Source organism: Coffea arabica, chromosome 5c (genome assembly GCF_036785885.1).
Source record: "Coffea arabica cultivar ET-39 chromosome 5c, Coffea Arabica ET-39 HiFi, whole genome shotgun sequence".
Classification (NCBI taxonomy): Eukaryota; Viridiplantae; Streptophyta; class Magnoliopsida; order Gentianales; family Rubiaceae; genus Coffea; species Coffea arabica.
The window spans coordinates 3,662,121-3,680,123 of record NC_092319.1 but is presented as its reverse complement, the minus strand read 5'-3'; the positions used below and the strand labels follow the sequence as shown (position 1 = coordinate 3,680,123).

Sequence of the window (18,003 nt, the reverse complement as noted above, 5' to 3'; positions counted from 1 at the left end):
ACGCATTACGGAGGTATATATATTATTTTGATTTATAGAAATTTTTTGGTAGCAATTATTTTTATGATGACTAATGTATAACATGTGGTGCTGATTATTTCAATGTTTGGATAGGATAACATGTGGAAGTATCGAGTGCAATATGTGTCTATATTGGTTGCAACCGAGCATAACGAATGGGCCGAATCCATCCTTGAGTTGTTAAATATCCCTCCCCGACGAAAAAGCCTGTTGTAATAAATGATTGACAAATATTTAGTAATTAATGAGTTGTGTTACATAGAATTTTGTACTTGTATAGTGTAGAATTATCTCCTTTTGGGATTACTGTTGGGAGCAAAGTTCATTAGTTATGAAGTTTTTACTACTAGTGGGACATATAGAATTTTGTGTTGGGAGCAAAGTTCATTATTGTTAGGACATGCTTCACTTTTTGTTTGCGGCAAACAGGGTTGGGACACCACGATGAATATATAACTTCTTGTAATCAATTGAATAGAAGTAAAATGTGTAAAACTATTCTGCATTGATTGCAATTCTCAAACTACTATCTAATATAAAGTAAAACAATCATTTTAGTATTACATTGTTCCAATCCAGTTCCAAAAGGGTCACAAGATACATCAGTTTAGCATACATATTCATGGAAGGCAATTAGCTTCTACCCATTTATATCGTAGGTAGTTGCACTTCTTCATCGCTTAATTGCATGAGAGTCTTGCTCTTTGACCTTTCAACAGAGGCCACAATGGGGGTCTGACAATCATTGAACAAGCAATAAATTATTTAAATCAAAAGTTCAGTGTTCATAAAAGCATGCCCTACAATAGTCTTGTAACAAGGTTAGAATAGCTCTAAATAATAACTATAAATAATGAGCTTTTTAAAGAATTACTGATCATTAAGAATTCGGTGAAACTTGTGTACTTTGTCTTGCTCACAGGATCGTTGGAAAGCAAAAGTGGGAGATTGTTACGATCTTGAATACGGATATTATGAGCACTCAGTATTTGAGGAGTGATTCCAACTTCGCCGGGCTACCATTAAGTATTGTACTGAATAAGATACTGTAAAATTGTCCAAAAATCTTGATTATCCACACAAGTGCAATATCTGACTTACCATCCTACAAGACTACATATCTGAGTGAATAACTGGGGATGATCCAAAATTTGATTCACTGAATGACTATTATCACAAGTAGCACATTACATTAGTTGCAAAGTCATGCTAACACTGTGTATAACAGCAAACTAACAAATTTGTAAAAATTAAATACACATTGTGTCCAAAATTTAAGATGTTAGGTCGAACGAAAATTATGATGCAAATGTGTACATAATATATAACAATGTGTTCAACTGAATTAACAATATGTAAACAAAAATCAACCAAAAGTAATCTAAACAAAAATCAAAATTCAGTACATACGTGACCATAAATGAATACATTGTAAAGTTATACTACAAACTTATGGGCTACTATAAATATAAGACATAACTAATGCATTAGATTGAAGTAACTATGCAATAGGTTTCAAATGATATGGTTTGTAGTGTACAAGATAAAATACACCATGTACCAGAATAATAACACGATGTTAAAACTAAACAACGGGTGATAAATAATTGTAACTTGTACGATTGAAAAAATAAATGTGAGCAAATAAATTAATAATGTGTAAAACATTTTATCCAAATGTGTAATCATGTGTCCAAATGAAATTATTCATATTTCAAAACAAAGTAACCAGTGGTACATGATATCAATCAATGCGTACAACATATATATCAGTTTGTACACATAAAACAACAACATGTAAATGCTATTAAATCAAGAGATCTCCGTACTGTGTACCAGAATAATAACACGATATTAAAACTAAACAACTGGTGATAAATAATTGTAACTTGTATGATTGAAAAAATAAATGTGAGCAAATAAATTAATAATGTGTAAAAATTTTTATCCAAATGTATAATCATGTGTCCAAATGGAATTATTCATATTTCAAAATAAAGTAACCAGTGGTACATGATATCAATCAATGTATACAACATATATATCAGTTTGTACATATAAAACAACAACATGTAAATGTTATTAAATGAAGAGATCTCCGTACTGTGTACCAACTAATATACACCGTGTACCAGAATAATAACACGATGTTAAAACTAAACAACGGGTGATAAATAATTGTAACTTGTACGATTGAAAAAATAAATGTGAGCAAATAAATTAATAATTTGTAAAAAATTTTATCCAAATGTGTAATCATGTGTCCAAATGCAATAACGATATTTCAAAACAAAATAATCAGTGGTACATGGTATCAATCAATGCGTACACCATATATACCAGTTTGTACACATAAAACAACAACATGTAAATGCTATTAAATTAAGAGATCGTCGTAATGTGTACCAACTAATATGTACAAAATATGATATTACTGTGTCAAAAATAAATAATATGTGATGAATATCCTATCACTAATATGTACACCTTCATAACCAATGTGTACAAGTAAAATATTAATTTGTAACACCTAAATAACTAACAGTGAACTATAATGCACATTATGTAAAGTATAAAAATAACTACTTACTACCACAGAATTATTCGATGACAAACATTTGCTTGATGTTTGGCTTTGGATAGGTTGATAGGATTCTGATGACTGACAAGAGAAGAATATACAACAACTCAGTCGGCTTATGATAGTAGAGTCAATTGAAATGATATAGTTATGTAAGTCCAAAAATAAGATTCGGTACTAACCATCTCAGGAGTGCTTGTCTCAGACAATTTAGAGTTCTTCTTTTGCCTATGAAACCTGTCCACCCAACTACGCAATACTTTCTTAGTTTTTCTGCCACTTCGTTTCTTCAAACCCGTTGGAGTCACAAAATGGCCAGCTAAAGAAGACAAAAATTTATGTCTATGTTATGCGAAATAATTTGTTGAGAGGAGAAGAACAGAAGGAGATTGTTGAGGGAAGAAGAACAAAAGGAGCTACAGCGACAATGTATTGTGTTCAGAGAAAATCCACTACCGCCATTTTCTTCCCACATCTTTTAAGTTGAAAGAGTTTTAAAGCCCGCCGATCGTACCAAAAGTTGATTTTCAAATTTTGATTTTGAATTTTTCATACCCTTAACGGCCAGACGAAACGGAGTTAAAAGTTAAGCTTGTATTGAAGCAACAATCCTCTACACTCATCTCCATTTTGTTCGATTTCGTTTTGGCCGTTGATGATGGGCCCACAACATCTTGGCCATGAAAAGTTTACAAGCGGTTGTCTGACAACCGCTCCAGCCCCTTGTCCGTGCATATGTTCACACGCATTATTTGCTTCTGTAATGTGGGACCCTTTTCAATTATAAACTTAGAAATTCACTTGGTCTCTCATTGTTGCACAGTTCGATCTCATAACCCATGGTATTTTTATTGGACCATCATTTTTCACTCCTTGACATTGCTGATGTATGTATGAACATTTTTTACTTTTTAATTACAAAAAAAAAAAGAATTATACTTATTAGTATAATATGCCATGTAGTGTGATTTAAGGCTGAAGGTAATGTTTCTGTCAACTTTATATTTTGGTCCTCTTGTGCTTTGGGTCAACCTTGTATGTATTTCCCAATTGTGGAAAATGATTAAAATTAGTTTATAAAGTGAAAGATAGACAGTTGTCCTTTTAGTTTTGGATGATCTATAGATAATGATTTGATGGAGGAATTGTGTTTCTGACACCTAGTTATTCGGTAATTCACGTTGTAGTGTATGTTTTATTTATCCATCTGTTATAATTCTCTGTGATATTTTTTAAATTTAAAGCACTTAGTAATATTTTTTGTAGCAATATACATAGTTTCTATGTATTAATATTCAAATTTCAAGATTTGCGGAGCTAATGCCCTACAGCTCGGTGCTTTAACCTTTCCCCAACTGAGATAAAACACCATGCCTAACCATGGTTCCCATCTCGGTCGAGTCCGCAATGACTTGGTCGAGACATAATCGGAACAATGGGGATCAGTACGATACCGATTTTCGAATCGCAGATTTAGTTATATTCGAGATGATTCACAATAACTCGGCCGATATGGGACGAGTTGTAATGGTTTTGATGTATATTGTTGAGAAATTGGCGAGTCGAACTGAGTTGTTTTGGAAATGGAACCAAAAGAATGTTTGGCTGTAAAGGGACAAAAAGCTGCAGCTAACAGGGAGATGAAGAAATGAGAGAAGAGTAGTTCTATTGTGAGAGTTAATGTGGGTGGATGTGAAAGAGAAAGTGTAAAAAAAGAATAAAAAGGGAAGAGACCACCAGCCTTTGTGGTGGTTGGCAATGGTTATGGAGGAAACAAATAGAAGCAACAGCAACGGTAGTAGTACAGGGAGTGAAGTTGAGGAAGAAGAAAATAAAAGAAAAAAAGTTATAAGTTGCTTCTCAATCTTTTTAAAATTATGAATCTGGCCCAAAAGTTCCTTAAACTATATTACAACGTAGGTATATATTTTATGATCACTTTTTCCTACTATCTATTTCATCCTTACTAACTAAATTCATCTTAAGCTCTACATTTGGTGTTTTATTTAATGCTAATTTGTTAATGATAATTGGGGTACAAGGTGCTTTTGCTACTATAATTATTACTTTTAATGCTACAAGGCCATGGCTACAGTAGCATCACTTTATCTCAATATTACTTTGTATATATATGATAATATGAATATTCATCAAATCTAATTTGATAATTGTGATTGTTATGTTATTTTCTATTTTTAGTAATTTTGCCAAAAATTTTGGAAATTTTTATGTGCTATAATGTTCGTATCATCCGAGATATGATCGATATGTCATGACGGATGTGAAACAACTGCGACCGTGACCCGCGGTGGCGAAACTATGTAAAGATGGGTTTCAGGTGTTATAACATTTTTTTAATTCCGCTAAAGATGGCAATTAGATGTTATATCATTTTGCCTTACTAGTAATTTCTAGAGTCTTATGAATCAAGTTCATCACGGCATCTTTGTGTCAAACCTCTTTGCACCGGCTCTGCCCTTTTTTTGTTATTCTCCATTTAACTCTTTGCAAATCGCTTTCTAACTCACTACCAGAACTAGTTCTTTGACAACTCCTTTACGTCAGAATATCCAGTTTTATTTCAAAGTAAGGGCCAGCCCTCGCTTTTTTAAACACTGTTAGCTACATAACTGCCTTTACACCTCAGGTCCAGATGAATCTGAGGACAGACATCTACCTAAGTTAGTCATCTCTAATGAAAGTTTTCCATGCTTTGATGCTTGGTAAACCACAAACCTTCTTGGTCAAGTATTGGTTTAGCCATGTATAGTGTTTCTTGGGGAATTTTTGATCAAATACTAAAAGGCAGAATTGTTTTAGGAGCATTTTACTGGACATGTTCGTGGAAGTTAAATAACCAACATTGTTTTTTGGCTGACAACCAGGATGAGGCCAAAGATGCACCTTACATTGTACAAGCATAAATTTGACTTTGATAAAACATTGATATGATCAGTGTTGCTGATTATCTAAGACACAATAATTTTCTGTTGTTCCAAAGATGCTTTTGTCTTAAGACCTGAGCCATTGTTAGAGGCCCTAGGCTGAAGGAGCTGTCTGATTCCGGTGCTTCAAGCCATGTAAGCCACTGTAGTTAGTATTAGGAATCTTTTAGCAATGCCTAAAAATGAAGCTCTTTCTATGGAATAGTTGATATACTATGGTCTTAACATTAATTAGTAGTAAATTGATATGGACTATTGGCAAATATAATGTAACTTCCATTATAGAAGGGCACGGAGAGTTTTTGCAGAAATGCTACTTTATTTCAGGTGTTTTGTTTCAAGCTTATCTGCTTGGGACTGGTTTCTTATTGCTGCTAGATGAGATTTCTAAGTTTTCCCTTAATCTGCATTTTGACTGTTCTTGCAAGCTTCAAGATTACCTTGAATAACACTCTTTTCCTTCCCTTTCTTGATTGTATTGGCTGTCCCGCGGAAGAAAAGAGAAAGGGTAGAATGGGCAGGATAGATTTTCTAAGGCACCAAATATAATAGGGAAAAGTTCAGTCATTAATGCCATTAACAAAATCACATATCCAATGAAAATTCACTACAATCATGGTGATTCTGATTTATGTTTGAGTTGGTAATATACTTCTAGATTATATAGTAGTGAACTCTCCGCCATTTACTAATTGCTGTAGAATTCCTACCTTTTGAATGATGATGATGGCTCTAACTTCACATAAAACTTGATAAAATCAACCATCATTTTCAAATTCTTCTTCCACATTTGTACCTTGTATTCCAAAAACTGAAAATTCAGCTGGAAGTAGACAAACAATTTTGATTGTGCTGATGAAAAAAGGATGCATTGGGGTTGGTTTGATTACTGCTTTCTAAATTGGATACTAGTGGATATTGGACTCTTAAAACATAATGAGAAGGTCATTCTCTCTCTCTCTCTCTCTCTCTCTCTCAAATCTGTCTCTCATATACACATACGTGTGTGGGCCTAATTTCTTCCCTTGTACTTATATTTTTTTGCTCTTGGCTGATGGATGATGGCTAGTCATCTAGTAACATTTGACAGAGCTAGACTTTAAGAGGTTGCTTATAGATTCTAAAGGAGAGAAATGGTGGTTATGTTTCTTCTTACTCATTTGAAGAATTGAAAACTTGAATATGGATATGAGAGCATATGGATGATCATGTTCAGTTTGGGGAACAAACTGTTACTTCAACTTTTGTAACTTCATGATAGTTCTTCTGCTTTAAAATAGTGATTCTATGATGCTTATTTTTCTTAAGAGTATTTTATTTTTTTTCCCCGCTTATTGACTCTCAGATTTTTGGGATACCAAGTACGAGGGTTAATTTCCTGGGGGCAGAAGAAAGATGATTCAGTTATATAATTATCAGAAGTGACTTCGTTTTCTTTAATGTATATGAAAATGGAGTTTGTGCAAAGCAAGTAAAATACGATGTCTTTTATTCTTCCCTCTTACTTTATATTTGTTGAGAAGTTTGGAGGAGAGAAGAAGATGTTAGGTTTCCAAGAAACAGAATTATGCAGATCCCTCCTACATTTCAGTATAGATTACTAGCTCTTCATAATGAAGCAATACGGTGCGGTTCATTTCAATACCCAATGAAGCAATAAATGTCAACCTACAACCTGCAATAATATTATTGCCCTTCGTAGTGGAAATGATACGCAAGTTTTCTTGATCTTAATGATTTAAACCACTATATGATCTGAAGAACCAATTCTTACTAACTTGAAACACTAAAAGCATGAATTCAGCCTCGGGAAAATAGTCGTTACAGGGGCTTTGGTAGATTTGATTGTATTAGCAAGATATCCAATGGCTCAGTTAAACAAGTTTTGTTAAGAAAGGAATCAGAAGATTGGTTACTTTGTATACTACTGATCCACAGGTGGTAGCTGTGATGGAAATTTTTGCCTAGTTGACAGATGGTTTTTGTGTTAAAAGGACTCATCTTTTGTTGTTGAAAGATGTTCATGGTTTATTGTGACTTAGAACCACTTTGAAATTTTCTGATTCGTAATAAGTGCACTTAGGGAAAGAAAGAAGGTTAGCATGATTAGAAACAAGTTATAAACAAATAATCCATGTAAGCTAAATATTAACATCATCAATATCCCAATCTATCTCACTCCATCTCAAGATCTCTGACCAAAAGTGTTCATCACTAGCTCGTTCATACTGAACTTAAAAAATTCTATCATTAGTTAGGTTATCCCATAATTATTGTTTCATAAGCACAAGACAAGAATCTCAAACCAGTAATTGGAGGGAAAAAAAAACTAAATCAGTATACTAACGCTTCATTAATTAGCAAAGGAAAGGTGGCAATTTTTAAGATCAAGTTAGCAAAATAATGCAATTCTTATACAGATGGCACATGTACCGCTGCAGAGCCACCCTTTCGTGTATTATCAGATTAAAGAAGGATACAATTTATCTTTCATCTTTCTCTGAATTAGTTAGAATGATCAATAGTTGGACACCCAAATTATGGTTGGTGCTATGGCTAATGTAGAAGCAACATTCTTATAACAAAAACTACAAACAAATACGAGTCAAATGGGCTAGGATTAGAATAACAATGAAATTCAAGTGCTTTTTTTTTTTTTTACCGGAATTCAAGTTAATAGAACATAACAATGTAAAAGAACTTGATCTAGGAATCCATCTTCCTCGTTCCTTGTACTCCAACCATAAATTTATTACTTCCCATCAAAATTATTCAGGATATATAGCTACTAGTCGACATCTAGAAATCCAATCAACAATAGCTCATGCTTATGGAAATAAAGACCGCAATGCAAAATCTAGACATTTTACACGGGATGATAAATCAACCAGGCAATTAATTAATATTTAAATTAATGCCACAAGTATACCATTTCACTTTCAAAGGAAGGCAAAAAAAAAATACAAACATTTGAGCACAAGATATAGAGCGTCAATGATAAGAAAGTACACCTCAAATCGATGAGGCCAACAATGGAGAATCTATGTATAAGGGATGCCCCCAATGTATAATGCCGAGAAGACTAAACAGGCATAAATGAGAGTAGATGTTCAATGGTGGCAAAAGGCGGAGGAGGAAGATGAGTAAGAGGAGAGACGAGGAGTCAGCAATGGGAGGAGGCAGAGGAGGCGGAAGAGGAAGATGTGGAGGAGAAAGAGGCAGAGAAATGGTGGTAGGTCTGTGCTAAGAGAGAGAGACCCGTTTTACTAATTTAATTCATCTAGGATCCACATACGAACCCGATTAGGGGGTGAATTGTGGAATTAGAATTGTAATTCTCAGATCTTACTAAAGAATTGAATCTGTAGAATTGAAAACCCATAGAATTCGAATTAAATTCTAATTCTCTAGCATTGACAGTGTCCAAACTGCATATTTGGAATTCGGTTCCAATTCCAATTCTAGATCTCCAAAGAGAACCAAACACACCTTATAAGTGTTTTTCACTTGATTGACTTATAATCAATGTAAGGTGCGCAATTTAATTGGGCTAGTTACCCAGTTTGCCAGCCAATTTACAAGCAAGAATCCAATCATGCCAGTATGACTAAGGCTAATATTAACTGAATTGGACATTATTTCCAAGGTGAAGTTGAGATAATAACTAGTATTGTGAAATCCATCCCACATAGGACGAAAGGAAAAGATTAGTAGTTTGGGTTTGAACTCGTGACTCCGCTCAAGAGTCATTAGACCAGTCCAAACTCCAAATCCAATCAACTTGCAAACAATAATCCAATCATGCCATTGTGACTAAGGCCAATATTAATTGAATTGGACATGATTCCCAAAGCAAGCTAAAGTTGAATAAATAACTGACATTGAGAGATCCATCCCACATAGGATGAAAGGAAAGGATGAGTAGTTTAGCTTTGAACTCGTTACTCTGCTCAAGGGTCCTTAGACCAGTCCAAAGCTCTCATCAGAGCAAATCTCACATGGTCTGGTCTGGTCATATGCAACATCAAGTAAAGGTTTGGGGAATGACGGGAAAGAGTGTTGAGAAGAATCTAGCATCAGAATTTTTGAGGAATTTAGTTCAATTCATTTCAGATAGTTGATGGATTTTTGAGGCTACAATTCACACTTTACAGGCATAGTTATGATGTAGTAATTAGTACTTTCGATTTTCAATTCATTCATTGGCTCTTCTTTTTTTTGGGCTTAGATATTGTATAGGACACTAGGTAGGCATCTTTCTTTTTCTCTTCCAAATAAATATGTTTTAATTTAATTACCTTCATAGAAGAGTTGCGGAAGGAAATAGAATATGAATCTCTGATTGAGAAAAGTTGGAAGAGTCTTGGAAAGATTTAGTATTTTTTTAGTTAGTTTCTTTTTTTTTTTTTTAGATATCAATTGTGTTAAAATAATATCTTACTACAATTTGAATGCCCTTTGGAGTAGAGCTAATTAATTTAATTATTTTTGTTATATCTTTTTTCCAAGGACTTTAGATTCTATTTCTGCCATTTTCAGTTGTGAGATTATTTAGCTCTCAGTATCAAACAAAACAGGCGGTGGGCTTCACTTCTAGAATTCTCCATGGAGGATAAATATGATTTTGAATTAAGAACAGGATGAGTTTTATTTTAGTACTAACGATTTTAGGTAGCATGATTGTAACAAGGTACACCCAGTCGATGTCAATGCTAGGTAGAAAATCTGCATCATCCTTGAACATATCCCTTTTGACAAGTTAAGGAGCTAAAAACAAAACGAGGGAGATTAAATTAACCATAAGGTTGCTTTTGATACTTGATAGAAAAAGGCACGAGCCGGCTAATTTGAAATACTTGAGGAAGCTGCTGTGGACTGACGGGGAAAGCCAATTAGTACCCAATAATACACCATTTTTTAGAGATGGAAATCTGCAAGTGGTGGAATTCGGTAAGACTTTGCGGTTGTAATTGTGGGTTCCAGGCATCAAAATAATGCAACATAGATTATTCAAGAATATATAAGGTTGATTGGTAAGAAAACTTTTTATACAACTGCAGGAGAAGATGACAATGTGGTGCAGGTAGCATAAGGTATGCAGCAATCGTAGTTTAGTGCAGATTAGGTGTCAGATGTGAAAGTAATTTAGTGCTTTTAGGGCTCATTCCAATATGATTATGGTTAAATGCCATGTGTTTTGCACGTGACCATGAGATTTTTTATTTGGATAAAATATAAAAAAGCCCCTTAAGGTGAAGTGAATATACAAAAAAGCCAACTATAGTTTCAAAACATATACTCCGGTATCTCATGGTTTGAACTAATTTAAAAAAGCAACGAAAATCGTCAGAATTAATGAGCTTGAAATACACGCTCTTCTTTTGCGAATATTTGTATCAGAAACAAATAAATTTTTAATTGATAGACCTATTACACCTTTAGAGTTATAATACAGAAAAATCCCTTGTGCTTAAGTAAATCTATAGAAAAAGTTCCTTATAATTTCAAATCATACAATCCAGTACCTCGTGGTTTGAACTAATATTAAAAATCGACAAAAATTATTTAAATTAAAGAGTTTGAGGCTTCTTGACATGGAAAATAATTTTTTAAATCAAAATTTTTAGCTAATATACCTATTAAACCCCTTAGAACTCATAAAATTTTCAAAAAAAAATCCAAAACTCCCAAATGCGACTCACCTTATTTCTATACATAAATAAATAAACAAAAGTTTCCCAATAAAACTCACCTTGTTTCTATACACAAAATAAATAAATAAAAACTCTCAAATACAACTTACCTTATTCCTATGCACAAAATAAATAAATAAAAGCAAAATATAACCATAGAGGGTTTTTCCTTAAGTTGGCTTAATAACAAGGGATTTTTCCATACGTTTGTTTAACATGATGGTTGTTAGAAGGTCTTTTATTGCTTATATATACTAGACAACTCACTTGCATCAACCCAACAAAGAATATCATCCAAATTACATTGTTTAAGATATTTGTCCACTGCTAAAACCCAACCAAAATATGTATGTCTATTTGTGCTCATAGCAGTCAATATGCCAAAACTGTCATCATCAATCAGATATCTCTCTAATATTCTGTCATTATTTAACAATTCATATATCTGAATAAATTTTTCTCTCTCTTCTGTCAAGTTTTCTCGCCTTCTTAGTTTATTAACCAATCAAATCCTTCAATCTGACAACCCGTAGCACTCAACAGATTTGACAAAATTCCTCTCCGATCTCTATCTTCACACTCGCAACAATCTAACAATTTTCGGACCAATCTTATGATCAAATCCTTCACTAACTACACATTTCAGAGCTAAATTTGTGGTCTAATTCGATCAACTAAATACTTTTCGACAACTGTCCTAATTCTCTGGCAGTAGAAACGCCCAAGACTAAACTCATAATCTAGCTCTAATACCAATTGTAGAAACCAAAATTTTAGGATTCTAATAATAATCAATATGTGCAAGGTTACAAAATTGAAGGGATAAAACAAAACACTCAAAACATATGTGGGAGAGAAGAAAATAATCAACTCACAATATTATTGAAATTTCAAACAATGAAAAAAGTTACACCATAATAGAAAACGTGACAAACTCTACTAGATTCTCTCTAGAAAACACCCTAAATAATGTCCTATTTATAATCTACCAGATTTGTTTAGAAAGAAACCACTTGCACAAGAAATTACCAAATAAAACATAAATTCTTAAATTGCACAACTATTAAAACCTAACTCCAATAAAACTAATAAATAAACAAATAAACACTTTTAGATTTGGTTTAGTTTGCCAACACTTTTCTTCATTAGAAATTCCCAAACAAGTTAACGATAAAAATGTTAGGAAGAATTAAGGACACAGGAAATATTGAAGAAATTAAGACCCTGCAAATTCAATACGTGGAAATCCCTAGAAAAATTTTTTGGAAGATGCAAAAGCATTAGTAAACCAAAGAAAATTTGTTGTGATTATGTGTTACAATCTTATAATTTCCAGAGAGAGTTGCAGTTTTAGTCTCTAATGTTTGGTCTATCTGCTAAATTGGTCGGTGACCCATCTTAAAGTGATAATCCATCTTTTTGAATAAAGAATTCAAAAGTGAATTAAAGAATGATTAAAGGTAAAGGGTTGCTGCTTAAGCTTCTCAATCATAGCATGCAGCGATTGGCATTTGAGGTGGGCATAAGGTGTAAACTGACGAGGGAAGTTAACAAATATTCGTAGATCCTATGCAGACTCCATCGTTGTACATATAAACAAATCTTAAAACAAATATGATTTAATGGAAAAATATTGTGAGGATTTACATCATTTTACATTTTATACTTGAGGCACATGTCGTGATGAGGAATAATAGATTCATTCTATTCCTTTGTGCTTTAGTGTATACACTTTGTATAATTTTTTTGGCCGTTATCTATGCATTGTTAAGGTATACCATATCAATATAACTTACCATTTTGAAAAGAAAAAAATATAAAACAAATATGACAAAGAAATTCAATTTAATTCGTATGATATTTTACTAGTCATCTACGTCTGCGATTTGAGTCATCGATGAATAGGTGAAATCCCCCACTTGATCTTTTATGAAAGAAAAAGAACAAAAGCAAAATAAAAAAAAAGTAAAATAATTATTAAATATTTAATAAGACTTTCTGGCTTGCGTCCACAAGGCACTTGTGTCCAAAAATATCCACACACAATTCCTAGGTACCAAGTGTGATAAGTAACGCGTTTTTTATAGGGACAAGCTGAGAGTCTGAGGCCCCCCGGGGCAGCTGAGAGTCAGACAGTTTCCGTAGTCTACTCTTTAGGAGTAGGTCTTAAGTTCAACTTTCGGGAGCTACTGTGCTGTGATTCTTGGGGTAGGACTCTCACAATCTAGGAAGAGTAATCTGGTCCATTCAGGTGATTCTGATCAGGTCAGGATACTTCTCAGTCGAAAAAAAAAAGTTAAGAGTCTGAGACCCCTTACGATGAAATGGATACCTTTTGACTGTAGTTTATCTTGAAGTTATGAGAAATAAAAAAGCTACAGCTTTCTGAGATATTCTACGATTGCAACAGCGAAGTCTCACCAAACTACTCCACCACATGCAGATTTCCATACCTAGAAAATGGTGGATTATTGTGTACTAATTATCTGTTGAAGTGGAAATGTGCAAAGGTTTTGGAATCAAGTATATTGGACTGTTTTCCCTATTGTCTTTTCGATACGTGTTCGCTTGGAAATTTCTTATTCTCATGCTTTATCCCCACTGCCACATGAGAAAAGATGTTAACAGTAAAGGATGTCCAAAAAATGAAAGAAAAGCGGAATGTAGCATATAAAATGAAAATGGCTTTCTTACTCTTAATTTAAGATACGAGACAAATAAATAAGTACACATTAAATCCCTATTTAAAAAATAATTAATTACAAAATCCAAAGAATAAGTGTATCGTATTTATTTAGATTTACATGTTTGGATTGCAAATTTTTTTAAAAAATTTGTTACTTTTTCCGTAATCACATTTTTCTATCACCTTTCTACTTTATATATGTCAAATCGTTTTCAGAAAATAGTAATCCAAACGAGATTGAATTTGAAACTCGTAGTATAAGACCTATTTACCAAATATCCCTTAAACTTTAAACAGTTTTTTTTTTCTTTTGAAGGATAAAACTTTAAATAGTTAATGCAAGAAACATTTGGGGTCTATCGTGTTGGTAAATTCAAATGTGAGGCAAAAAGTGGAGCTGTGTGGAATGGATCCTTGTATACCGTCTAATATCTTGCAATAATTGAGCAAAAGTTGTGGACTACATAAAAAGATGTAAAGTAAATCGTCAAAAGCTGTAAATCAAGCTCAAAGAGTCAAGACCCAATAGGAGTAGTACCAAGGAAGCAATCCCTTTCTCCTAAGTAAAAAAATATATATATATCCTTTCCGAATCCATATTCCAGAATCGAATAATCATCCTTTATTTATTCACTATTGTATATGTTCAATACTTAGGGGGCGCTTGGTTCAAGCTTAGAAATTGGAATTGTAAAACAAAATTATAAAATATTAAAGTTTTGGACAAAGATATGATTACAAATGAGGGTGCTTGGTAAATATTGGTAAGGAATGAGTATCAAATTTAATAATCAATTTTTTACCTTTAATTTCTTTTTTCTTTTCATATCTTTCTCCTTCCTCGTTCAAATGCTTATCCCACATACCCATCCACTATATATATATATATATAATATATATATATATATATGAATATATGAATATAAATATTTTGTTTAAAATATATTTATATTTATATAAATATAAATATATTTATTTCAATTTTGTTTTATAATATGTATATTAATATGTATATTTCAATTATGTATATTAATATGTATATTATATATATTATATCAATTGAAATAAATATTATATATTTATATATAAATATTTTTTGTTTAAAATATATTTATATATATTTATATTTATATAAATATATTTATTTCAATTTTGTTTTATAATATTTATATTAATATATATTAATATGTATATTTCAATTTGTATATTTCAATTAATATTTATATTTTATTATATTTAAATTATATTACTATTAATATGTATATTTCAATTATGTATATTAATATTAATATGTATATTATATATATTATATCAATTGAAATAAATATATATTTATATATATAAATATTTTGTTTAAAATATATTTATATAAATATATATTTCAATTTTTTTATAATATGTATATTAATATATGTTAATATATAACTATTTATATATGTATATTAAATATATATTAATATACATATTATAAAACAAAATTGAAATAAAAAATATTATATATATAAATAAATAAATATTAATATATAGAAACAGAGCTAGTATATATTTAAAAAAATCCCAAAAATAAAAAAAAATTAAAAGATTTTGGAATCAAATGTGAGATTCATCAAAACCCTCCAATCTAGTTGGGGATTGAGAGTGGCTGATTTTCATGATTCATTCCAAGATTTCAAAACCCATACCTAACAATTTTAGGACTCAATCCAATTCTTGATTCCTATACCCTCCAACCAAGAACCCCCTTAGTTGAGTAATGGATCACGGAATCCAGCACCAATTGATTAAGAAGTTGCTCAGTAATTCTTCTTTTCGATGTGGAACCGACGCGAATCTGTAATCTTCTTGGTCTCCAACACTGCACACTTTTGTCCTTTTATTTCAACCAAAAATTAAATAGTATCAGTTGTTTTCTATTCTACATATTTCAAGGATTAATTTCACTTTACACCGCTCAATTATGCCTGAATTCCTACTTAAACCACTGAACTTTAATTACTTTATTAAAGTATAATATTTGTCTCACTTTGGTCTTTTAATGTACAAATTCTGTCCTATTTTAACTCCTAAATTATAAAATCTATTTCACGTTAATCCTAAAGAACGATATTTGTCTCACTTAAATATAATATCTGTCTCACTTTTGTCATCAATTTTACCAAAGTGGGACAAAATTATTATTTTAAGGACTAAAATGTCTCATTTTAAAGTTTAGGAATCAAAGTAAAAATCTAAGCATGGGTAAAAGGTGAAAAGTGGAATTAACCCTATATGAATTAGAGGAATGTGTTTTATTTTTTAGGGCAAAAAACCTCAGCGGCCATTAAACTATTTGTCAGATCATGTTTTGGCCATCAAACTATTTTTCGTCAGTAATTGGCCACTAAACAACTTAATCAGTAAATCCGTGACCATTTAATCAATAATTGCTCTTAATCTGTGAAATTAGCAGTACACGTGGCAAAAGTGCCGGGTAATTTTTAGTGGATTAGACAGTAAAGCAAGATGGGAGGTTTTAAGTGGCCGCCATTTTGATTGCTTTGCTTGGGCTATGGTGGGGAAGGACTTCCGCACCAGAAAAATTTTGGAAGATTTGCTGCTGCAACATGTCTGCCGAGCCAAGGATGATATGGCCCCATTTTCAGATTTGGACTTGGCTCAGAAGCTTTACCAGTTCCTGCAGTCCAAGAGATTCTTGATTGTTTTGGATGATGTCTGCTCTGCCGATGCTTGGGAGTGCCTCTGCATTGCACTTTTGTCTCAAAAACCAACCGCCAGCAGAGTGCTGCTCACCACTCGGGATGTCGGAGTTGCAGACAAGATTGCTTCTTCATCAGTCGACGACAAAGGATTCATTCACCGGATGAGATTTCTTAACCCACACGAAGGCTGGGAGCTTCTCCGCAAGATGGCTTTCAGAGCTCACTCTTCTTCTAGTAAAGGCATCATTCCAGAAAAAATCTTGCCTGTCCTGGGCAGACAACATATCTTCTTGCTGGGTTCCAATTTGTCCATGAGGTTTTCGTCGTTGCTGTTAATTTGCAGAAGCATCTAAGTTTAGCAGAGCGCCTCGACATTCTTGTCTTCTTCTTCGGCTTCTTGGATTTGTGGCTGAAGATTTGGGGCTCCCAATTGAGTCGCTATTTTTTCCTCCATATAATTTTCCATTCGGTGATTGTTTGAGGAAAGAAATTAAAAGAATAATACGGTCGCATAGTTGTTAAATAAAATTACCCTCGTATTTTGTCACGTGTACTGCTAATTTCACAGATTAAGAGTAATTATCGACTAAATGGTCACGAATTTACTGATTAAGTTGTTTAGTGGCCAATTGCTGACGAAAATAGTTTGATGGCCAAAACATGATCTGACAAATAGTTTAGTGGCCGCTGAGATTTTTTGCCCTATTTTTTATTACCATTGTTTGGATGTATTATTTGAAATATTAGTTAGAATAATTACTTTAGTACTTTTTGTAATGTGATGTATGTAAGATAAAAAGGTGATTGGAAATATAAAAAAATGTATTTATAATGCAAGCGAAATATTATTTGAGATAATTTGTTATCCAAACAAACTCTTTATTAGAATAAAAGCAAAGCAGTTTGACGCGGTTGTTGGTAGTCATATGAAAATATCCAAACTGTTTTCTGATGTTCTTGTTCGGCATCCAGCAGTGATTTTCATTCAATTGTGACCACCCACTCTATATTTTTGTATTCGAGCTAAAGAACTCGTAACGAGGCAAACAAAATTCCCAACATTTTTCCTTTCTTTTCCTGGAAAAAATGCAACAATTTTTTTTTTATTTTTAAAAAGGACTGAAATGCATTGTCAAGTTAGAAGTGCTGAAAGTGCACTTCATTTATAAGTTTTGTGGAGCCAAGAATTTCAGAAGAAGATAAGGCCCATGTACAAAGTTACAAAAGAACACAACGGAGAGATACAAAAACAGAATCTTTTCTTAATGAAGTTTCCAACTCCTAAAGACAGCTCAACAATTAGTCTCCCATTTGCAATTCTTGACAAATGATAAATAAAAATACTTTATGGTTTTTTCAATCTGTTCCCCACAAGATA

The 18,003-nt window shown here is 32.5% G+C and overlaps 1 pseudogene; it reads right to left on the bottom strand.

The window, feature by feature from the left end:
• The window catches only part of LOC113689055 (uncharacterized), a 188,844-nt pseudogene that overhangs the window by 148,960 nt on the left and 21,881 nt on the right, over window positions 1-18,003 (bottom strand).